The sequence below is a fragment of the Oxyura jamaicensis genome, chromosome Z (genome assembly GCF_011077185.1).
Source record: "Oxyura jamaicensis isolate SHBP4307 breed ruddy duck chromosome Z, BPBGC_Ojam_1.0, whole genome shotgun sequence".
Lineage (NCBI taxonomy): Eukaryota > Metazoa > Chordata > Aves > Anseriformes > Anatidae > Oxyura > Oxyura jamaicensis.
Window position 1 is genome coordinate 78,454,631 of NC_048926.1, and position 21,808 is coordinate 78,476,438.

General features: G+C 37.9%; 1 long non-coding RNA gene across 4 annotated transcripts in view; it reads right to left on the reverse strand.

Moving 5' to 3' along the window:
• Window positions 1-21,808, reverse strand: part of LOC118156028 — a 110,866-nt gene that overhangs the window by 49,649 nt on the left and 39,409 nt on the right. For 3 of the 4 annotated variants that reach the window (XR_004746117.1, XR_004746115.1, XR_004746114.1), the window contains exon 3: window positions 14,449-14,555. This is a non-coding gene — a long non-coding RNA (uncharacterized LOC118156028). Of the gene's footprint in view, window positions 1-8,141; window positions 8,161-14,448; window positions 14,556-21,808 lie in introns of those variants that run through there. The other variant, XR_004746116.1, reaches the window with a different exon arrangement.

A 21,808-nucleotide genomic window follows, 5' to 3' on the forward strand; every position in this document is an offset into this window, starting at 1 on the left:
AGTGACAAATATCTTTTTTATTTCCATAGTATTTTTAATATTTCTTTGGTCTCTCTTGGGGGCAGTATGAACTGGTAGGAATTTGAACAAAATATTTTCAAAATCAAATAATTTATCAGCATGCTTCTCATTCAGGTTTTTGATGCATGTCTGGAATGTGTGCATGTATCCAAGCCTGTCTTACTTTCATACCGGTTATTTACATGAAATTACTAAAAGTCTTTCTATACATTCTTTACATATTGTTATGTTACCTACAGAAAATTATGGAGAGCAAAATGCTTCTTCTACTGGACTGGTTTCTGAAAATGAATTTGACCTGCCTAATTACTCTAGTAATCTGATTCCCACCTGATAGAATGATTTCGCAAGCTTCTTTTCTCATTTTTATTTTGAGCACAGATTTTTGAGACAATGAATGAGATCAAACGATGTGTGGTTAACCATGACATACTGAAATTACATTCCAGATCTGTTGCACATCCCTGAGACTTGGAAATGATCTTTATTAAAAAAAAATTAATTGGGACCAAACCTAAGAATTCCTGTTTGCAATTATTACTACCTACGATGATTTTTGCTCTTCATATTTTATGTAGCTAGCACATCATCTAGACCTTCAAATTCATTACGTGATTTCATATGAAATCAGTAAAGTTACTTGCAGATGAAGTTGTAATGCATTGTGAGGCCTCCAACTATCGGTGGCTATTCACCACATATCAGTATGCAATGGTAAGATTGAAAAGTCTAGCTTTTTACAAAACAAAACAAAAAATCTTAGTAAAATTGCCTATTATATTGCAAATAGAGTATTACTGCATATTAGTGTAAAGTTAATTAATATGAAAAATAAAGTTATTTATGCTGCCACATGCCTCAAAATATTTACGGAACAAAACTATAGGTATAGTAGGATATAAATATAAAAATATAGGTATAGTAAAAAATATAGGTATAGTATAATAGGACTCCTTCAGTCTTAATAGAAGTTATTCTGCTGCTATATGCCTAAACCAAATAATAATAATAATAATAATGTTGCAGGCTAAATTAAAGAGGAAACACAGCACTGATTTAAATTGTATGTGTTCTTATTAGAACTTATCAGCTGTTCATAAACTTTAAGAGTACAGATCATAGTGTTTTAAGTACATAAATGCACCAATGCATTTTCACTTAGGGAAAAATACATTCTTTTTGTCTTATTTATCAATTTTTTAAGATATTTCCTACAGAATTTTTAATGGACCTAAACTCAATCCTGCCCTTCATGTATGACAATGAAGTGGAAGAGGAACTTACTGAACGTCTTGTCTGTCATTATTGCAAAAGATCTCAAATTTAATTGTGGAAATTAGCAAGAAGGTAGCTAAACAATGGAAAAAGTGGTAAGTCTTCACATTATATAACACAGGGGTGTTAAACCTAGTATTTTACATGTAATGGTTTCAAGTGACTATATTTATCTATATTTATACAGAGTACAAACTTGGTTGTGGCACACTGCAGGAAAAAAAAAAAAAAAAAAAAAAAAAAAAAAAAAACTTACAACTGTCTTATTGCACATGAAGAGAGTGAAAAATGCTTTTCCCACAGACACAAGAGCATGTGTATGGACGCATGCGTGGATGCATGTGCATCACATCTGCACAAAATGGTATGGCCCCCCCGTGAGATACGTTTTTAATGGTAAGATTTATAATCTATCTGAGCACTCTGAAGATCAAAGGATTGTCTTAGCATGCTGTTTTCAGGAAACAGAGTTGGAATTCTCCCTGTTTGTTTTGAGTGTGTGCTTTGTTTTGGCAGCCACCAAGGAATGCCTTGTCCTCGGGAAGGGTGCAAGCCTGAAGACCCCAAAGGTGCTCAGTGACTTGCAGGCACGGGCCAAAACAAACATGAGGCTAATACAGATCAACACAAGCTCATCTAAATAAAATACAGTAGGAAAAGTGAAATCAGCAAGGGCTTTGTTCCTATATGCATTTTTAAATGATAGAGTATTCTGATCTTGTAGGGATAGGCTTTCAGCTGTATGTGTCTCTGATGTTCAGACCAAGCTATGTTTAAAAGCTGTTTTGCCCAGATGAGAGATTTAGGAGTCATGTTTAAGGGGATATGCCTGCTGAAGGCCTAATCCAGCAAGCCACCAGGCAGCTCACAGGAGGCACCGACAGCCTGTGTCAAAGTTACCAGGGATATCTGGAGAACACCACCTTGAGAAAACGTGTTCCTTAAAATCAGTGATGCGTCAAAGCACTGTGCCAGCTCTCATTCAGAGTGAGCACTTGGTTTATTCACAATTTCATTAAAATACTGGGTTCTGAGTTTTTATCTCTCCCAGCTGTTAGGACTGGAATGCTAGGCATCACCAGCATATTTTATGAAGCTATTAGGTGATGGAAGTGAGATCATACAAATTCACTGCGTGCATGTTCACACGTAACAACTGCCTGCATTTTTTGTGCTGCTTGGGAAATATTAATTGAGGCATCTCCCTACATAAAGATAGAAGGGTGTAAAATCACTCTTGCATGTTTTTATATAGCTTTTCAAATATCATTATAATTTGCTTTAAATACCATGATCTATAATGTTATTTGTGGAAAGTAAACTTTTGGAATTAAAGGGACACCCTTTATAAATACACGGTGGGCGCAATAGGTATTTCCCTTCAAATTGCAATAATTTAGGGGCAGACATCTGCCTGGTAAGTGCATAGGATAAATTCATAAGGAATGCAGGAAGGATATTTATTTACAGTTGCTGCTCAGCCAGCCTCCATTCATCTTCGGATATCTTTCTTGTATGGCTGGAAAGCAAACTTTCCTTCCAGTGGTCTCTGAACCTAAAAACAACCTCTGGGGCTCAACCCCGTGCCCAGAGCCTCCCACCTCCATGCTGGGTGCTCCCCAGCACCCAGATGATGACCGGGGTCTTCCCTGTCCTGCTGCCACCACCCTGGATGAGGTCCCAGCTGCCACTCCCAGACAGATGCAGAGCAGGGGAGTGTACCAGTAACAGCGCCCTGTAAATTAACTTGACGTTTGATGCGGAGGGGGGGTGGGGGTGGGAAAACCTAAAAGCCTACAAAAAGCATGGAAAACAAAAGCCACTCCAGCCCCACACGATGTACAGCTTGGGTTTGGGGTCTGCAAGGTAGTTGTTGCAGTGCTGCCTTGCCCTTCTTTGTTAAGACCATCCGGTCATTCTCCGTGGAAGCCACAGTGTCCATCAAATAAACATAAAAATGCCCCGTGTTTCTGCAAAACAGTGGACATGAAGCCAAAAGCTATTGAGATGGTGCGCTGCCATCAATGGGCTTGGCTTCACTGTACATCTTGAAACTGCAGGTTTTAAAGATGCGTTGTTATTAATAGATAAATTGGAACTATTAATATTAATTGATGGATAATAAAGTGCACTACATAGCTAAATTATAAATAACTTAGTGTAAGTATTTTGTGATTGACGTGTACCAAGTTAAGTATGTGAGATATGCAAGCACTGTTATATCTAGAAAATATTGTTAAATATTTCATTTTCCCTGTACTTGAAAATAGATTTTTTTTCCTTTTTTTTTTTTTTTTTGTTAAAAAGTACTTGAACCAAGGATGAAGTATTGATGATAACTGAATATCTGACTCTGCTCGCAAGAGAGGTAGCAATATGGTACAGAGAGACGCAGTATATTTAAGCTATTAGACATGCAGGAATGTTATTATGCTTTATTGTGTCTGCTTGTGCCCATCTCCCTTCCTCTCCCCCACTTCTCCCTTCCTCCTCCCTCCCTGTTCTGTCTTACACACACACATATGTGCAGACACACATACATACATCCATACACATGCACACGCACACACCCTCCCCCTCTCTGCAGCACGGGCAATACTGCATCTCACAAATACCTGGCCTTAGAGCTTACCAGCAACGTGTACTGTTAAAGCACATAACCTTACCATCCCTGATTCTTGATATATTCATGGATGTATTTACAAGCCCCTGTGTTCTGTGGCTTGTGTTTCTGGCCCGTCCATATTCTTGTGGGAATTTTGAATCAGAAACAAGGCATAACTGGGAAATATTCTGTAATGCAGCCTGCATTTCCATAATTTAGCTATGGGGGAGGTTTTGTGTGTGTGTGTGTTTGTTGTTGTTGTTCTTAGAGGGACAATTTTAAGAGGTTTATGGACTTGGGGATATTTGAAGACCATTTTGATTGGCTTTTTTAGTACTTCAACTACTTAAGGTTCTGTTTGTGTAAAATGCTCGTAATAAAATGAATTTATGTACACATATATGCTTGTGTATTCGTAAATGCATTGGGAACAAAAAAGTTTGCAGATCCTTGTCAATTGTGCTGATTAAGCCCCATACTCTGTCATTGGCAGTGCTAAGTTTCTTCACAGAAGAGTTAAATTGATAAAGAAAAAAGCAATTCATTTTAGTTTTTATTTTGGTGGCAACTAAAGAAAGGATTTAACTGGTTCAAAGGAAGTCATTCATACTTAGCAGATCTTCACTTCTTTAAGACAGCCTTTCATTAGCACATTTTACTATTGCCAAATGAACATTTTCATCTTGTAGACAGAAGGAAATAGTGTATTTCATCAATGATTTATTTTCTAAATATTTACAGTCACGAGCTTGATCCTGCAAGTTTTTGCACGCAAGTAACTACACTTACCCGAGTAAACGTCTTAATATCAATGGATTACTCATATGGGCAGTTTTTTATAAGTGAATTTGGTGAATCAGGCTCTAAAAATAAAAAATAACTTTAATATGCATTTCATTTTCTATTTTGGCGTATCTTTCCTTTTTGTTTGTTTGTTTGTTATTTTGTTTGTTTTAATCAGGAGATACCCTTGTGAGCAAATAATTGACAATTGTTTTCCAGAAGTTGGTATTAATTTGCCAATCTACAGCAAAAATAAATAGCTCAGCATGTACTTGTCATGTAGTATCTACATTTCCCCCCTTTTATTCATTTGAAGTAAGATTTTCTTGATAATTTCACCAGAAGTAAAATACTATTGCTCTTAACACAAGCATGCACTCTACAAGATTAAATGAGAATAACATCTTTCAAAAATACGGTAAATTTACAGTCAGAAGAAAGACAATCCACATTAACATTCTGTCTGGGGTCTGAGGTTTTGTTTTCTTCTGTAAGTAAGCATAGTGTTTTTGCAAGACATTGCCTCAGTAGTAAAGCAATTTAGAGTGTAAGATATTTTTAGACTACATTCATTTAGGGGCGGGGGGAGGGAACAGCCGTGCAGTAGGATATACATGTATTTGTAATTCATATTGTTGCTGTGCTTCTATTGTACTCTGAGCTCCCATCATGGCTGAGATGGGGAGCTGGCATCCAGACAGTGCAGCAGGGCAAGAAAAAAACCCTCACTGCAAACACAAATAGCAAGGCTTCTCCCTCTCCCCCATTATTCCCGCTAATTATTACCATGCTTCTATTTAAAAAATAAAGGTAAATAGCTGTAGGCTGGGAAAGTATATCTGGGCAGTCTGCTAGATAACATTATTAATCCTTTTAGTCCAAAACAAAGATCTTTTCATCCTGGTCTTTCAAGAGCTTCAGTCTACAAATTCAAAAAGACGACAGAAAAATGAACTTGAATGTGCAAGCATTAAACATTTACATTTTCAACTCCTTGGTCATTATACTGATGGCCATATTTTACATCTTCCCCTCCCCCATTATACTTCTGCTGATTTTACTTCATTTGCATGACCTCATTATGCATATAGCCTTTGTTCTTCTGATATAGAGGTAGAGCACAGTGACAAAGCAAAACCCATATACAGGGGCCATTCTTTTCTCTTTTTTTAAAATTGTTCCACCCTTCTGATATGAGCGTTTCATTTATCAATGTTATTCAGCCTTAAATCAGATGTGTGTTCTTGCTTATAAAATAATAACAGATTTACAGTTATTTCAGAAAATGAAGACAGTGTCTGAACTGCACTCTAAAATCTTTTGCTTTAATAATGAATTCATGTTTTCTGTTGGTAACAGGCTAAGCAAACACACTAGTGGTAGGTAACAATTAGAAGTACCTGTTTATTTTTGACAAGTGAGATACCTGCTATATACCTAACTGTATTAATCCTGATGTGATATTATGAAATACATTTCTGAATTTTTCAGACAAGGCTCAATATGGACAGCCAGCCTTCAATTCCAAGGGTTCTGCTTTCCTCACATCTCAAAACAAAGAGGCTGGATCCCCTAATCTTGTTATTATATTAATCTGAGATATTTCTTATACTGTACCAAGTGTATTTTGATGGCACGGAAATATGAAGTTGATTCATCCAGTTTTATCCACTCATTTCAGTGGTTCTGCCAACCAGAGGAAAGGTTTCAGAGTCAGTTCTTGGGTTTCTGTCCAGAACCACCCGGTGTAGGGTTTAATGCTGCCCCCTGGGAAGAGAATGGTCAACTCCCAGTGACCACAAGAGGAACACAACTGAGCCCACAATGAGAAAGAAAAGAAAAATGGATTTCATGCAAAATACTACTCCTAATAATAATGAAAATGATAAATTTATATATATATATATATGTATATATATATATATCTGCTTTCAGTAGGATTCTAGGATATGAAAGGAAGGAATAATTTGGCTGCTTGAGCTTCTTCTTATGTAGTACCAAGTACCTTCACTTCAGGGAGATTCCTACATGAGAGATTAAACATTTGTATAATTTCCAACATGCTGTGGAAATATGGAATTAATCATATACAACATCATTAAACTTCTTTGTACAAGAATATTCATACAAGAATATTTTTTAGTAGTCCTGAAGTACAATGACACTGTCATTACCTTTCTCCTAGAAGCAAAAAAGTTATTTCTCAAAGGAGGCTGAGGGGTGCTGGTGAAGTACTGTTGGTCTCTTTTCTGAGGTGACAAGTGACAGGACATGAGGAAAGGGTCTCAGGTTGTGCCAGTGGTGGTTTAGGTTGGACATTAGTAAGAATTTCTTCATGGTCAAGCATTGGAAAAGCCTGCCCAGGGAAGTGGAGGAGTCCTCATCCCTGGAGGTATTTAAGTGACATGTGGACATGGCACTATGGTACGTGGCTGAGTGATGGGACATGGTAGGCCAGGTGGATGGTTGGGTTTGATGAACTTGAAAGTCTTTTCTGACCTAGACGATATTATGATACTATTGATCCTCATGCTAGTCTTAAGGAATATAGGCATACTGCCCACCTCTCCTTTCAGAGCATCTCCTAGCAGAAGAATTGGTTACACCTCATTGATATGAGGCACAAATAAAATAGCTCCATAATTCACACAAGAAACATCTGCCTCTTTAACATTAACTGAAAGATTTTTTCTGTGCCTTTGAGCTGCCACAATTACTTGGCTCAAAGGCATATACAATATATATTTTAATATAAAGTAATATGCTGTGTGTTGCTTTTAATCACTATGTTGTTCTCACTCTGTTCCAATATTTATTGTATTAATTGTATAGGTCATCTTTTATACGTGGGATACAGCCATTGTTCCTGTTCTCATAACATTTATTTTGTAAGGGGCCCAGTTCATAAACACTGGAAGACACAGGCAAGGAATATGCTTTTGGTGGCTCAGGGTCATCATCCTACCAAAAAATACTACTTTTGCAGAGTTTTAGTCCAAGGTATCTAAGAAAGCCTTCTAGATCTCACCCTAGAATTTCTTCCTGTATAGGGGAAACAAGATCAAACTCAAGTGTTACAACTAGGGTTTGCAGGAGTGGTTCTCAGTCAGAACAGTCAGCAGATCAGCGATTATGTAATTAACCTAGAGAAGAACCCATCCTACAGTAACTTAAATACTGTGACACGTATTCATTCATCTTCATCCAGTGAGGAATGCACAGACCATACCGTCATCCAAAGTATTATGGAAAATCCTTGCTACAAAAAAAAAGACACTATAAAGCAACAAGGTGAAGGATACCTTGGCATCACCCTTGCGGACTGAGGATCCCAGTCCATCACTCCAGCTTTTCACCACCAGCTCCATCCTACTCCCAGCTCTGAAAGGGACATGCTGCAGAGCCTCAAAGGTCAACCCACAGTGAAGCATGTAACTTGCATCCAGCCTATTGCAGTGCTGTTTCACACAAATGCTCTGTCAGAGACTACACATCTGATAATTTAGGAGGACCAGGCTCCTGGGAAGAGCGTTGACAGCATGCTTCCCCTCAGGAGATGGCCATGAAGCTGAGAGAAATCAGTCAACTGAGGAAGAATTTCAGAGAAAACGTGGCTGGGACACTATTCCCACATCACACACTTCCACACACTTCCAAGGTGGCAATTTTGAAAATAAACCAGAGACAAGAGAAACAGGCCTGAAGGTGACCCATCCATACATCACACCTTCCATACCCATTCCCACCACAAGTTTATGAGACCAGGAAAGCAACCACCCCCTGCAGTAGCTGTGTGATTACGAAGAATATCCTACAAGAGTGTCAACCTTGGGAACATACAAATTAAGGCACATGTAAAATCTGTAGCAGAACTTCCGCCTGGAGCTGCACATGCTCAGGAAGTAAGCAATGCACATGTGCACAATGCTTAACAAAGGAGGTGACATGACTAGAAAACAAACGGGGAATTACTGTAATAGCAGACGCAAGGTTGTGCCCAAGGCTGCACCTGCTGCAAGGATTTGAAGGGCACATTTAGTGAAGTTAGTACCAGCTAAATGGCCAGAGTGCAAGGTGTAGAGCGGAGGAGGGCATTAACAACAGATAACACAATGATATAAATGTATGTTAAGACTAACATAAATACATATCTCTGCTTGCAAATTATTCTGTCATCTTTGATATACTTGTTATTTACAAGTACTCAATAAATAACTGTGATAATTGTTTGTAAATCTGTTCTGTATTTTTGGCTATGTAAGTAACGCAATATGTTTCCTGCCTACAACTGGATTAATGCTATGGCAGGAACACTCATATTCTTAAGTGTGAATGACAAGCATTGGTAAGAGCTTGGTAATATTTGTTTAAAATTTACTGTTACCATGGCTGTTTCTTCCAGTATGCTACTTTCTTAGCTATTCATACACCGGAGAGTGGAGCAAATTACAGTCAATGGCTGATAGACGTGTAAAATATTTCTTGAAAATGATGCAAGGTATTCGTCAGCCTCAAATGCAAAAGGTAGCTAACAGTTGTAGCCACTAGAAGTCCTCTGTGAGATGTTACACAGTTTGCAAATGGGAGGATAAATCCAAATGGGTGGGTTTTGGTTTATTCACCGTATATTCTCTTTTCTTGGGCTTACTGATCTGCTCTGGGATTGTTGTTAGTTTTGGAAGGCTCTGCCGTACAGTGGTTTTCATCCTACTTTATGTTACTGGTGATAGTGGGCAGAAATAATCTTCTGTCAAAATCTGACCATCATTTATATATGTGCAAGTATGTATGCTTTTGCATGCAACCCTTATAACCAAATTAATTTTCTCTATTTCTGAAATTGGCAAAAATTAGATTTGTACTGCATTCCTCATGAGAGGAGTAGAGAGGCAGACACTGATCTCTGCTCTCTAGGGACAGTGACAGGACCCAAGGGAATGGCATGGAGCTGGGACAGGGGAGGATCAGGCTGGGTGTTAGGGAAAGGTTCTTCACCAAGATAGTGGTCAGGCAATGAACAGGCTCTCCAGGTTAGTGGTCATGGCTCTGAGCCTCCTGGAGTTCAAGAAGAATTTGGAAAATGGTCTCTGACATGTGGTTTGATTTTTGGGTGGTCCTGTGTGGAGCCAGGAGCTGGAATCAGTGATCCTTGTGGGTTCCTTCCAGCTTTAGATTTTCTATGACCCTGTTATTTTATGAGTCCGTGGTTCCATAATGTATTAGAAAAAAATGCGGTATAAAAGCAAATGCCACTGTTTTCCTATGAGTAGATGCTGATATTTTTCTAAACACAGAACTAAGACATTATATTCACTAAATGGTGACCCACTGGACTCAACTTGAACACTTAACAGTTCCACTCTCATTTTTCAGAAGTAATTGATGGCAGCTTAGCTATCAACAAAAATATGGTGACATGACATTCCAGATGCTAAATGGATCTGGAATTAGTGAACATCAGTCAATGACTTCCCTACTGCATTAGATTTACTTTCTTGAACAGGATACATAAACAACACAAGACTTCTTGCTATTTAATAAAAGCATTACAGTACAGAGAATGAGTTAATACTAAAAAGAGCAGCCCTGAACACAAGAACTGGTCTTGCAGGCTTCAAGCAGACCTCTCGAAGCCTGTTCTTTCTGCCCCATGCTTAAAAATGCACTAGATTCTGTCTTCTCCTGTATTTGTTTCTATACATACATGTATATTCACAGCATTCTCTCTGTGGTGAAAGTGTGAATATATAACTAAGGGAAAAAACAAACAACAGCAAAAAAAACTAGCAAACAAACAAACAAAAAAAAAACACCTATAAACACAACTTTCAGAAAGTTGATTTCACAGAATTACAGAATGATTTGGGCTGGAAGGGACCTTAAAGACCATCTAATCCCACCCCTCTGCTGTGGGAGGGATCCCATGTGGAGCAGGGGCAGAGAGTGACCTTGAAGGAAGAGTGGAGATGAAACATCAGGAACTGACCACAGCCCCCAGTCCCCGTTTTCCGGCGCCACTCAGGGGGAGGAGTTGGAAGATAGTAGATGGGGTGGAAAGTGGTTTTAGTTTGTTTTTAGTTTCTCACCGTTCTAATGAACTAGTGGTAGATAATAAATTACATTAATCTTCAAACTCTGAGTCTGTTTTGGCCATGGCAATAATTTGTGGGTGATATTCCTTTCCTTATCTCAACCCTTGAGCCCTTTCCTTCATAATTTCTTCCTCTTTTTCTTTGAGGAGGGGTAGTAATATACTGGTTGTGGTGGGGTTCATCTGCATAGCAATGTAAAACTGCCACACACAGATATCAAACAAATACCCATATTGCAAATTAAATTCCCTTGGAGTTGCAAAAGCTCATTCCTGTTGGTCTACAGAGAGAAAACGTGTGGTTCAAAGGGTGTTTCAGGAGAATGTGCCAAGCCCACCATAGCACTTGGAGCAGACCCTGTTGATCTCTCTGCCCATCATGCACAGACTGTGCCCAACCCCAGTTTTGGCAACTCTTTTGACTTAAGTTAAAGACACCTGCACCATGGCTTTGAAGATCTTACGATCCAAATCCATTCATTGAATAAATTAAAAAAAAAAAAAAATGTATGTGACAGTTACAAAGGAAGCTTTAATTCTTACGCTTCAAAAGCTTTACTGTGCAATTCTCTTCTAATGAATCTTTTGCTATATAGACTTACTACAAAACTTCCAAACTTACAACTTTCCAAGGTCTTCATGCAAGGGGAAGTGCTTGTGGGTTTTTGTTTTGTTTTGTTTTGTTTCATCTTTACCACATATACTTTAATGCACACTACCTTTTTTTTTCTGTCAAGTGGTGATGTAAGGAGTGCCCGTTCCCATAACACGTAGTTCTTGGAGGACTTGTAAGAGTCATGACTAATGGTGCAGACTATAACAAATCAATGAATTAAAATTGAAAAGTAGTTATGAAGTAAAAGCATGCATGAAGAACTGATTTGGAGATATCTCTGATACATGTTTTACCATTTTCTTTCATCGTGGTTACTAAAACCTGTTACTAAAAACAGGATGGGCCATTTCACCACAGGGCCGTTTCATTTCATAATGATGCTTAAAAGAAGCAAGTGGTAGGTTCTGCTGGTGGTGGCAGCAGGAGAGAAGATGATTTTGCTTATGCCACCTCCAGCGATGCCACAGCTTTGCTTGGCACCCTGGCTTTTCAATAAATTAGCTTTATTTGTGATAAATTTAGCTCTCTGTACACGTACCTATCACAGGTTCACCACCAGACTTATTTGGCAGAGCCAGAAGAGATGTCAAAATGAATGAGTTACATAGATTAAACTGAACTAAATTCAGACAGCCTAAATTCTGTCTACATACTTGTGCCTGTCCTTATTATCAGCTACCTCTAGATCTTATCTCTGCAGACAAAGACCCCAACTGCCAGGAAGGGGCAGTTCCTGGGTGAGGGCACTCCACACTCCTACTCAAGATGTGCTACTTTGCAATGAAACACTCAAGATACATTAGGAAAAAAAAAAAATAAAAATAAAAAAAAAAAAAAAGAAGTAGCAGCAGCTGGTTCTCTAAGTATTTTATCAAAATATCTGTAAGCAATTACCTGTTGGCATTTTGTCAAAGAAATCTCAGTTCTTTAGAAGATGAAAAAATACCACATCAGCTTGAGATACCTTACTGACCCAAGTCAGTCCAGATGAACACAAAATTTATGCTATCCAAACTGTTTTGGGGCAGCAAGGCAAACTAGATGCAGATGGTTAGCATTCTGGTTCTTACTGTATCCCCAAGATATATGATGCAATCCACAGTGTAAGACATTACTACAATGGAATTTACATGAAACTTCAGCAAAACTGCTCCTGAGAAGCACTAGTACAGCTGAGCAAAGTAATTTGCATGCGTATGTGTACTCTGTATTTAAATGAAGACACTCACTATTTCCCAAGAAGCTGAATTTTTTAGGAAACTTTCCTTTGTCATGTTGTGGTTATGCTATATTTTTTCTATTATTTCTGTTTGTACCATAGAAGACCAGTAACTGAGCTACATGTATCTAAGAAAATCTAATAATATCAAAGTCAGTTTGAGATCTCTTTGGTGCTTTCACAGAGTAAGAGTGGTGCTACAGTTAAAAATACTACAGAGATTAAGTGTTTTGTTGCACTTTAAATAAATAAAATGCTGTTTAAGCAAAGTAAGAGACTGACAAGTCAATTGTGTTAAGAATAATATACACTTCAAGCAAGCACCTCAAAACAATATAAGCATTTAATTCACTTCTAGAATTAGAGGCCATTGAAAATCAGAGTGAGATGTACATACATCGGATTATAAATATATACATAATTATTTGCATAATTCCCCTTAAATAATGAGAACTGTATATATATATAACATATTTTGACTTGGCAACAAGTATGCCATTGAAACCGATATTAGAAAATGAGGCAGCATCTGTCTTTAAGAAGTGTTAAGACAGTCATAAATCTCACAGGTGATTTCTAGTACATAAGACATTTATTAACTTTATATTAACTTGCATATACATGATGAAACTAGATGAAATATCTAACCAAGTTGCAGAAAAAATATTTGTTTAATTTTTTTCTTAAAATGTGTTTGGTTTTGTCCTCTGTGTTTTTGGAGTCAGGATTTCCTTATTACTAAGAACCTGGATTTTCAGCCCTTGTTTACAGAGCTCCAACTAAAATCAAGTCAAACTTTTGAATTTCTGAACGTGAAGGATTTGCATCATTTGGAATTGTGTTTCAGGGTATTTTAATGTGTTTTTTCATAATAACTTGAGTGCCCTGATGGAGGTTTATCAGGTTGCATAAATGTAGAAAAACGTGAAAGTTATTCCCCCTCCCAAACGAGGTTAAAAAAAAAAAACACACGTAATGTACCCATAATATCATTAAAATCATTCTGAATTTGTCTCACTTAAATTATTAACAGAAATGGTTACTATTTCATTTTGTACTACAGATATCTTAACAGCCATTCATTAACCTTTATTATTGTCAATACAACCAGTTTTTTAAATACTCTAAAGGGAGAAACAATTAGTGAAAGTTATTACGTAATAATATCGTTCTGAGATCAGACTCTTATCCAAAGTGACAAGGGCATACATAATTTATGCAACCTCGAGGAAGGGGAATGAGGCAGATATACCTCAGACCTGGGTGCCTTTTCTGATGCTTTTAAGCAGCAGTCATTTAAAGAAAACATTTCAAAAGATCATCCTCCAGCAAGCAAATTAGTTTTCATGCATATCACTTGGCAAATCATACTTGTCTTACTCCTGTGTGTAAGTCTGAGTAGGGCTGCTTCTGCTCTCCTTTTAGATCAGGCTCACCCTGACACAAAATGACTGCAACGGGAACCTCCTATGGTATGTGGGTTAAAGGAGAGCAGAATTTCAGTGCTCTTGTATTTGTTGTTATGCTGTGCATTGGCAAGGAGATAACTAGCTATCATCCTCAAGAAGGAGCTTCATGGTGGCAGAAGTCGGGGCTACAACTGTTAGTAAAACCTGTCCACTTCGTAGAGAAGCTTTTGTTTCCACTGACTAAATATCCCTTGGGAAGGAATTTGTGTTTGCAGTGCCTCATAGAGTGATGACCTCCCTGGGGTTACCCAATCTCCCGGCCTTTTTTTTGTCTTCAGGCATACAGAACTTTTGCCAAGCTTGACACTGTCAATGCACGGTCATCTGGGCATACATCACTTTGGATTTCTTGCCTTTCAGCAATATTACCTTAGATTGGTAGAGGAGACCTCATGCTGGTCTAATTCCAGGAATAATTCCAAACAGACATCTCCGTCACTCTCCTCAGGAAGATAAGTCACTAGCCACATACTGCTCTGAAACAGAGAATTATTAAGTGCATTAGAAAAGGATGGTTGTTGCAAAGCAAGCTCATTTTTCTTGTTTAACTAAAACTTTGTAGAACAAGACCACCTCTCTTTCATTCTGTGTAAAATGCAATGGTGCATATATGTACTCATGTACCAAAAGAAGAGGAATCTTCCAGTTTATAGATAGCTGAACACAAAAATAACTACACGTTCATGTTTCAGATATTTTGCTCTTTAAATTTCTTGTCATAAAAAATTCATTTGTGTTAGAGTAAAAGGACAACTCAAGTAGGAATATAAAGTGCCCTAAGTAGAGAAAGAGCACTGGGAAAGCCCTGGTTTCAACCCCAGCTGTGGTCCCTTGAATTTGACCTCCAGTAAACTCTTTACTTCTGTGTATACCTCAATGCCCAGGAAATAGGAATAAAAAGATCATTTACGCTTTGCCAAGAGACTGTGAGGCTTACTACCTCTGAGTAAGTATATTGTTTTAAGGCATTATGAAATAGATATTGTTATAAGTGGAGGTTCATACAAAAGGTGTCCTTTGAAAATATGCTTGCTGGGCACAAAATCATGAGTAAATTATATGAGAATTTTTCAGGACTGCAAAGTATCCATTTTGGTTTGATTTTTTTATACAATTGTTGTTACCATTTTACCAGCCAAAGCCCCGAACATCCTGATTCTAATCAGAATAAACTCTTCTGTGAACACGTAGATACAAGCAACCTAAATATTTTTGTACATATTCACAAGTGTAAAACACATGTATGATGCAAGTCTTTTTTGTACGAAGACATGAAATCTAGTGTATATACTCCACTCCTACACAGGTTTAGAAAAATCCCATGCCTCAGTATCTGCATGAGGAAAACAGGAATGACTCCTTCCTCCAGAAGCAAACTGAGAAGATGGGTTTGTATGTGAGCAACAACTTCATATCAGAAAGAACCTGATGCTTCTTATGCTTTGTAGTATTTTTAGCAGGAGAAAGTAGGGAGTTGCATTTTTAGGCGGGACAGTATTCCACCCTCCTTTACAAAAGCAAGTGTCATTTTTCCTCTTGAGCTTTAATGTTTTTCCTTCTGTGAGGTCATTTCCTTTTAACTACCAGAGGCAGTTAGATTAGCTCCAATACACAGAATCAATACACACAGAATCAAAACCAGACTATTAACCATGACCCAGAGTTAAGCATTAGAAATACATAATACATAGATGTAAATATGCAGCAAAATTTAGGGTTGAAAAATAGTCTTTTAAGAGTTTTGATTACTCTAAGTGATATGAAAGAGCCCATCTTGTTCAGCATTCATTATATACAATTATCAGGACAAATATTGTTGCACTTGAACATTACCTTAACAAAATATTTGTATGACTGGCTAAAAACTGAACTTCTGGTACAAGCAGTACTGAATTATTCATTGTAAGACTGCAGTTAGCACAAGCTGCCATTCTGAAGTTGTGACAAAATTCAGACTTGTCTAAGGAAGAGAAAGATGGAGAGAAATTTGCCATCTATACCTTCAAGACAATAACATTCATAACATGAAGCCATTCAGTCTTTTTTTCCCATTTCAAAGCTCTGTGAGTGTCGTGTAGGCAAACACATCCATGATCAGTATCCTCCAGATATTGCCATTCTCTGAAGTTAAGTAAATTTGTTTTGCATTTTAAAATTAAGTGGGTATATAAAGTACAAAATAATAAAGTTTTTCTCAGAAATGCTTTGGTAATCATTTTAAAAACATACTCACTGTTGCTTTTTTTTTTTTTTTTTTTTTCCCTTAAGAAATGAACCACATCCACAAACTGCATTACACCTTGAGGACCTGCTAATCCTTCACTGCACAAATCTGCCTGTATGTTAAAGTAGCTTACCTGTTGGCTCTGCATTCCAGCTGCAGGCTGTGGTGCCAGAGACATTTGCTGCCTGCATTTGTAGAAGTGCCACAAAGAAAAGGCACCGTGTGTTCCTGATGTGGGCAATCCCACCAGGGTGCCTCCCTCTGAGGAGCTCAGTGGCGTGAAGGGTGCGTGCATGGGGAAGCATGTGCATGAGGCTGTTTGCCAGCAGGCATTAGCAGTGGTCAGAGGCACAGATCTGAGTGGATCCCTGCTCGCTGCTCTGCAGAAATCTGCCATGAACGGCAGCTCTGCGGCCCATGGGTCTGCAGGTCTGGCGCCTTTAGTGTCAGGTCAAGCTTGAACATTTCAGCAGACTGGGGGGGCATGGACGTGGCTTTCCTGTTTGCCTTGCTTTCCCAGTAACATCATTGCAGATAAGAACAAAAATTTTGGTTGCTTCCTTAATCATGTCACTCAACATGGGAATCCCTCAGCTAAGTTTCATACCAAAAGACAAAGAACCATTCAAGGGGAGAATCCCAAATGGCCTAGCCCTTTGAAAAGCAAGTTGGGAATGCAGGGTAGATCACAAACGTGGTAATCTGCAATGTGGCTTCTGCTGTATTTATCCTTCCTGGATAATCTCTGTCAAAGCATCAGTCTATGCAGAGCACTTTGTAATGACAATCCCCACACCTGTGCTCCACTGTCCAAAAAAAAACCAACCAAACAAACAAAAAAAATCATCTCTGAAGTAAATGCTTCTCCAGGCTGATCTGTAACAGGATTTCACCTGTGCAAGGGCTGTCCATCACTGGCACAAATGTAACTGTAAGGGGAATTCATCAAACAAGACCTCAGTGCAGCAGCATCTGTGTTAAATGTTATGTATGTGAGTCACCCTTATACCCTGAAGGGGACTCTTGCATGTGCAACTATTTGCCAAATGGCAAATTATATATTTTTGATGCACCACAAGGAACAGAACTGAGCTTATATCTTAGTCTCCTACATTTGTTTTGTTTGTTTGTTTGTTTGTTTGCTTTCCCACTGATTTACATGATGTTATTCCTAGTCTGATGACTTTAACTGTATAAACAAGAAAATAGGTTGATTTGGGTTGATTGTCTTTACCAGGAAGAGAAATTGGGAATTCTCAGTACTATGACAGATACATATGCTTAAGAAATCTCAGAGATGATATCTGTTTATATACACATGTGAATATGTGTACACACATTTACACACATACCTGCATGTACACATCCCAGCAGTGCCATATTTAGATAGGTATATACAAAAACTTATTCCGCGTATGGGGAGTGTTTAAGAGATTGATAACTTTGTAAAGCATCTATATGTGATCCTTCTCCTACATGCTATGTAAAGACAATTAAGTTCCCAATGCTCTTCATTTAGAATATGAAAATCAATTTCTTGTCAAGTCAGGTTCGCGTTAGAGTTTCAGACTCCAGAAAACACAGCATAGTCAAGACCAGTATTTTCCCATGGATTGCCAAGCTTCCTAAAACAAGTGTTTATAAAGTCCCTTGACTAAATAAGAGAACAGACTTGAAAACCCAAAGAGGGTTGTGAGACACTCATGCAAATATCTCCTTTGAGCTCCAGTGTCGCTTCCTGCAGTTTTGCTTTTCTATGTAATCAGAACATGCAAGAAAAGTGTTCTTCACCACCACCACCACCAAAAAAAACCCTCATCTCCTACTGATCTTGTTACTTTTTTGCAATATTTCTTCAGTGATATGAACAGGAAAATAATGTGAAGCTTTGGTAATCACAGTATTAATGTATAATATTTGAAAATCTCTTTTGTAAAGGTCCACTTCTGTTTACTTCAGCAGCAAGAACACGTGCCTATTATTTCTGAAAACTTGGATGCCAGTGGGCAAGAAGCAAGAATTTCAATGCAATTTGACAGAAAACAAACAAATACCCAGTTATCTTTGGGTTCCTACAGAATGTCACCAAATCACAGGCTGGAGAAGTACCAAATCTTTTATGTGTGGGATAGAAGATACGAAAGATATCGCAACAATTCTGAATTCTCTACCACAAAACTTCAGTAGCAAAATATTGCCAGGCTGCAAATAACATTAGAGGACTGGATGGGTAAAGTTTATAATATACAAAGAGTTTCTGTAAAAGCAAGGATTGTACCATGGAAACCAGGCTAAAAATTTGAAAGCTGTAACCACTAGGCTAGGAAAAGAGGTTTTCAGTGATATACACTTATTTGTAGTAAAACAGAGTGCTTAGATTTCATAAACTAAGTAAATTTGGGCCTTGTCAAAGAATGAGATAAAAAATAGGTGATTCCAGAAGCTGGTTTTATGCACGAGTAGCTGACATGTTTCTACATAAGCGGGCATTAAATTAAACATTCAAGTGACCATTCAGTTGCACTACTATGCAACTGAAACCTATGGCAAGAGAGGTTTCTCTGCTCCATATACAATGATATCACCCCTAAAACAAAGTCTAAGGATGAAAGTTTTGATATAGATTTCCCATAGGTGCAAAGAAAAGTAGCAACTACAGTGCACTCTTCCATCAAATTTACTTTTAAGTAACCATGATTTTATTAGAAGCTGATTTTTGAGTGAGTAGAAATGTCCCCCCCAAAAAAACAAGACCTTTAAAATTTGTGTCAAAATAAGTACATATTAAAACCAAAAATATATACATTTTCATTAATCAAATAAATTATGAAATTGTACAGATTGTTAACATTCATTGCATAGTCAAAGGAAACAGGAGAGTTCTGATATGCAGACAGGTATAAAACAAGTTGGAATCCCTTCCAATACCAGTGGACTCTTTGGCTAAACTATTGAGTGATGATAATTTACAGATGTTGCTCACAGGCTGGGGGGGGCATGAGAGTGCAATATATACATAGGTCTCTGTCCTGAGATAATACAACACAGGCCTGAGGCAGATAGCAAGAAGGAAATTTAGATATCAGTGAAACAAATAAATGCCTTCTTGTAAAATGGAGAGATACTTATGTCAGGTCAAATAAGAAATAAAAACAAGACAGCTCCCAGAGGAGTTATGGAATGTAATAAAAGATAGCAACAGGACGAGAACTAAAACCAAGAGATGTTCTTCACAGATTTTTTCCCATTCAAGATCACAAGAACATTGATTTCTTTTCTTTTCTTTTCCTTTCTTTTTTTTTTTTCTTTTTTTTTCTCCTGAAAAATCATATTAAAATGGCTCTTGACCAAACTTCCACCTCTTCTCATTCCTTAAACCCAGGACCACTGGGAGCACCACGGATGCTTCCACTGCCTTCCTTTCCCCAGACAACCTTTCACAGCAAACCAGGCTCACCTTCAGATTCACTACATACCTCAGCCCAAAAACTGCAGACACTTTCAGCAGAGAGATCCAGCTGCAAGTAATTCTCTAGCAAGCAGCTTTAGCAGAGCTCATGAAAAGGCACCTATAGCACTTGAGCAAATAACTGTTAATTTGCAGATACAGTTCAAAATCTAGCCCAGACTGATTGTGAATACTTCCGTAGTTCATGTCAAACAGCCTAGTCATCGCCAGGCTTCCACATCCAAAATAATTTTTTGTGCCTATTTTTACAACTGATCAGTGGAATTCCTGCTGTTTCCACAGGACAGCTGCACTCAAAATTACATTATCCTCTAATTATTTTTTGGCTATTACTTTGCTCAAAGCCCAAGCTACATTTGACATTGAAATACAAAGCCTAGTGAAAAATACTTTTTTTTTTTTTTTTTTTTTTTTTTTCCCTACTGGAATTTTAGGATAATAATATTATTGCTTTTGGTTTTGGTTTTATTTTTTTTGGTTGTGGCAGTGTGTTTTTTTGTTTGTCTGTTTTAACTTAGAATGAATTATACAGACATTGTTCTTCTAAAGCAAATATCTTCTTTTCCTAAAGTTTCCTTTTAGTAACATCTGAACACAATCTTGAAAGCAGGACAAAATGAAAGGAGGGACACAAACCTCCTGGCTAAGAAGCAACTGCAGTTATTTTAACAACTGTGAGTTTACCTTATGGTCGGTTATTTCAGTTTATAACTTGAAATTATATATTATTATAAACCTGACAAAAATGAAGAGGATCATCTGGGTTGCTTTCATGGTAGTGCAGAAAACTAGACATTAGCCTGCTAAGGGGAAGGTGTGTGTTTTGTTACTCGGTGCTGCGAGGATGCCCTATGCAAATGGCAGGGAGGAGGCAAGCAGCCAGCCAGGGCACTGAGGGCAACATCATTAGTCGAAAAGAAAGGGGAGAAGCAGGTCAAATGTCTAGGTCAAATAAGGTAGAACAATGTTATGAAGAGGCTCAAACACAAAGGCAAAAGGCCTGAATTCAATGGGGAGGTGCTGAGCTGGAGAGACCTGCACCGGTCTGCAGGATGTGTCCAGCACTTCACAGGACTGTGCCTGAGGATTGAATTTCCATCGTCAGTAGGACATTGTACATTAGTGATGACTGCAGAATTAGGTTCCGAGTGTTTGGGAATGTATGTGGAGAGACGATAGAGAGTGATTGTCAGATTATTATCATTAAATTGAGGTATCTGAATGAAATGAAGAAAAGGAAAATGCGAGCTGAACAAAAGGAAAATGTTCCTAATGGTGAATTCTATTAGGCTGCTGAAAAGTTTCCCTGGGGAAATGGTGGAGTCCTGTTCTTTACAACACAAGACAAAACACTGAAAAATATACTATAAGGAAAAATCCTAGAGAGGCAAAGAAAGGCATTAGATAACCCATTAGGTCTTCACTGCCTTTGATTTCTGTGGAAATGAGCAAAGCCAGGGAAATGATTATCAGTAAGAAACTACAAATATTATTTTGGTAAAAATCTTCATTCTATGTCAGCATGACCTGTGAAAACTTAGGCAGTTAAATAATTTTTTTGTTGTTGTTTTTTTTTGTTTTTTCCCTTGGCAGAAGTGGGAGTACCATAAAAGGTAACATTGGAACTCGTTCAAATATATGTTTGTGCAACTGTCCTACTCCAGAACAGACTATGTATCTTTTTTGGAAACACTTAGTCTTGCGAAATAAGAAACCATAATACAACTAACATAAGAAAGCAGGACAATACCATATGATGCAGTACAAATGTTGAACCAGAATATGACATATTCACAAGGAAGTACAGACAAATATCTGAGAGCAATCCACTCTGATATTACCTTCTCTTTGCAAAGTTTTACATTCATAGTGACACTCAAGAGGCAGCCCAGAAAAAAGCCCTATCTGCCCACTATTGGATAAGTTTCTGTCACGGGTACTTTGTGCCTAATTTTGAAAACTAGTTTCTCAAAAAGTTCTGTGAAAAGAGAAGGAAGGAAGGAAGGAAGGAAGGAAGGAAGGAAGGAAGGAAGGAA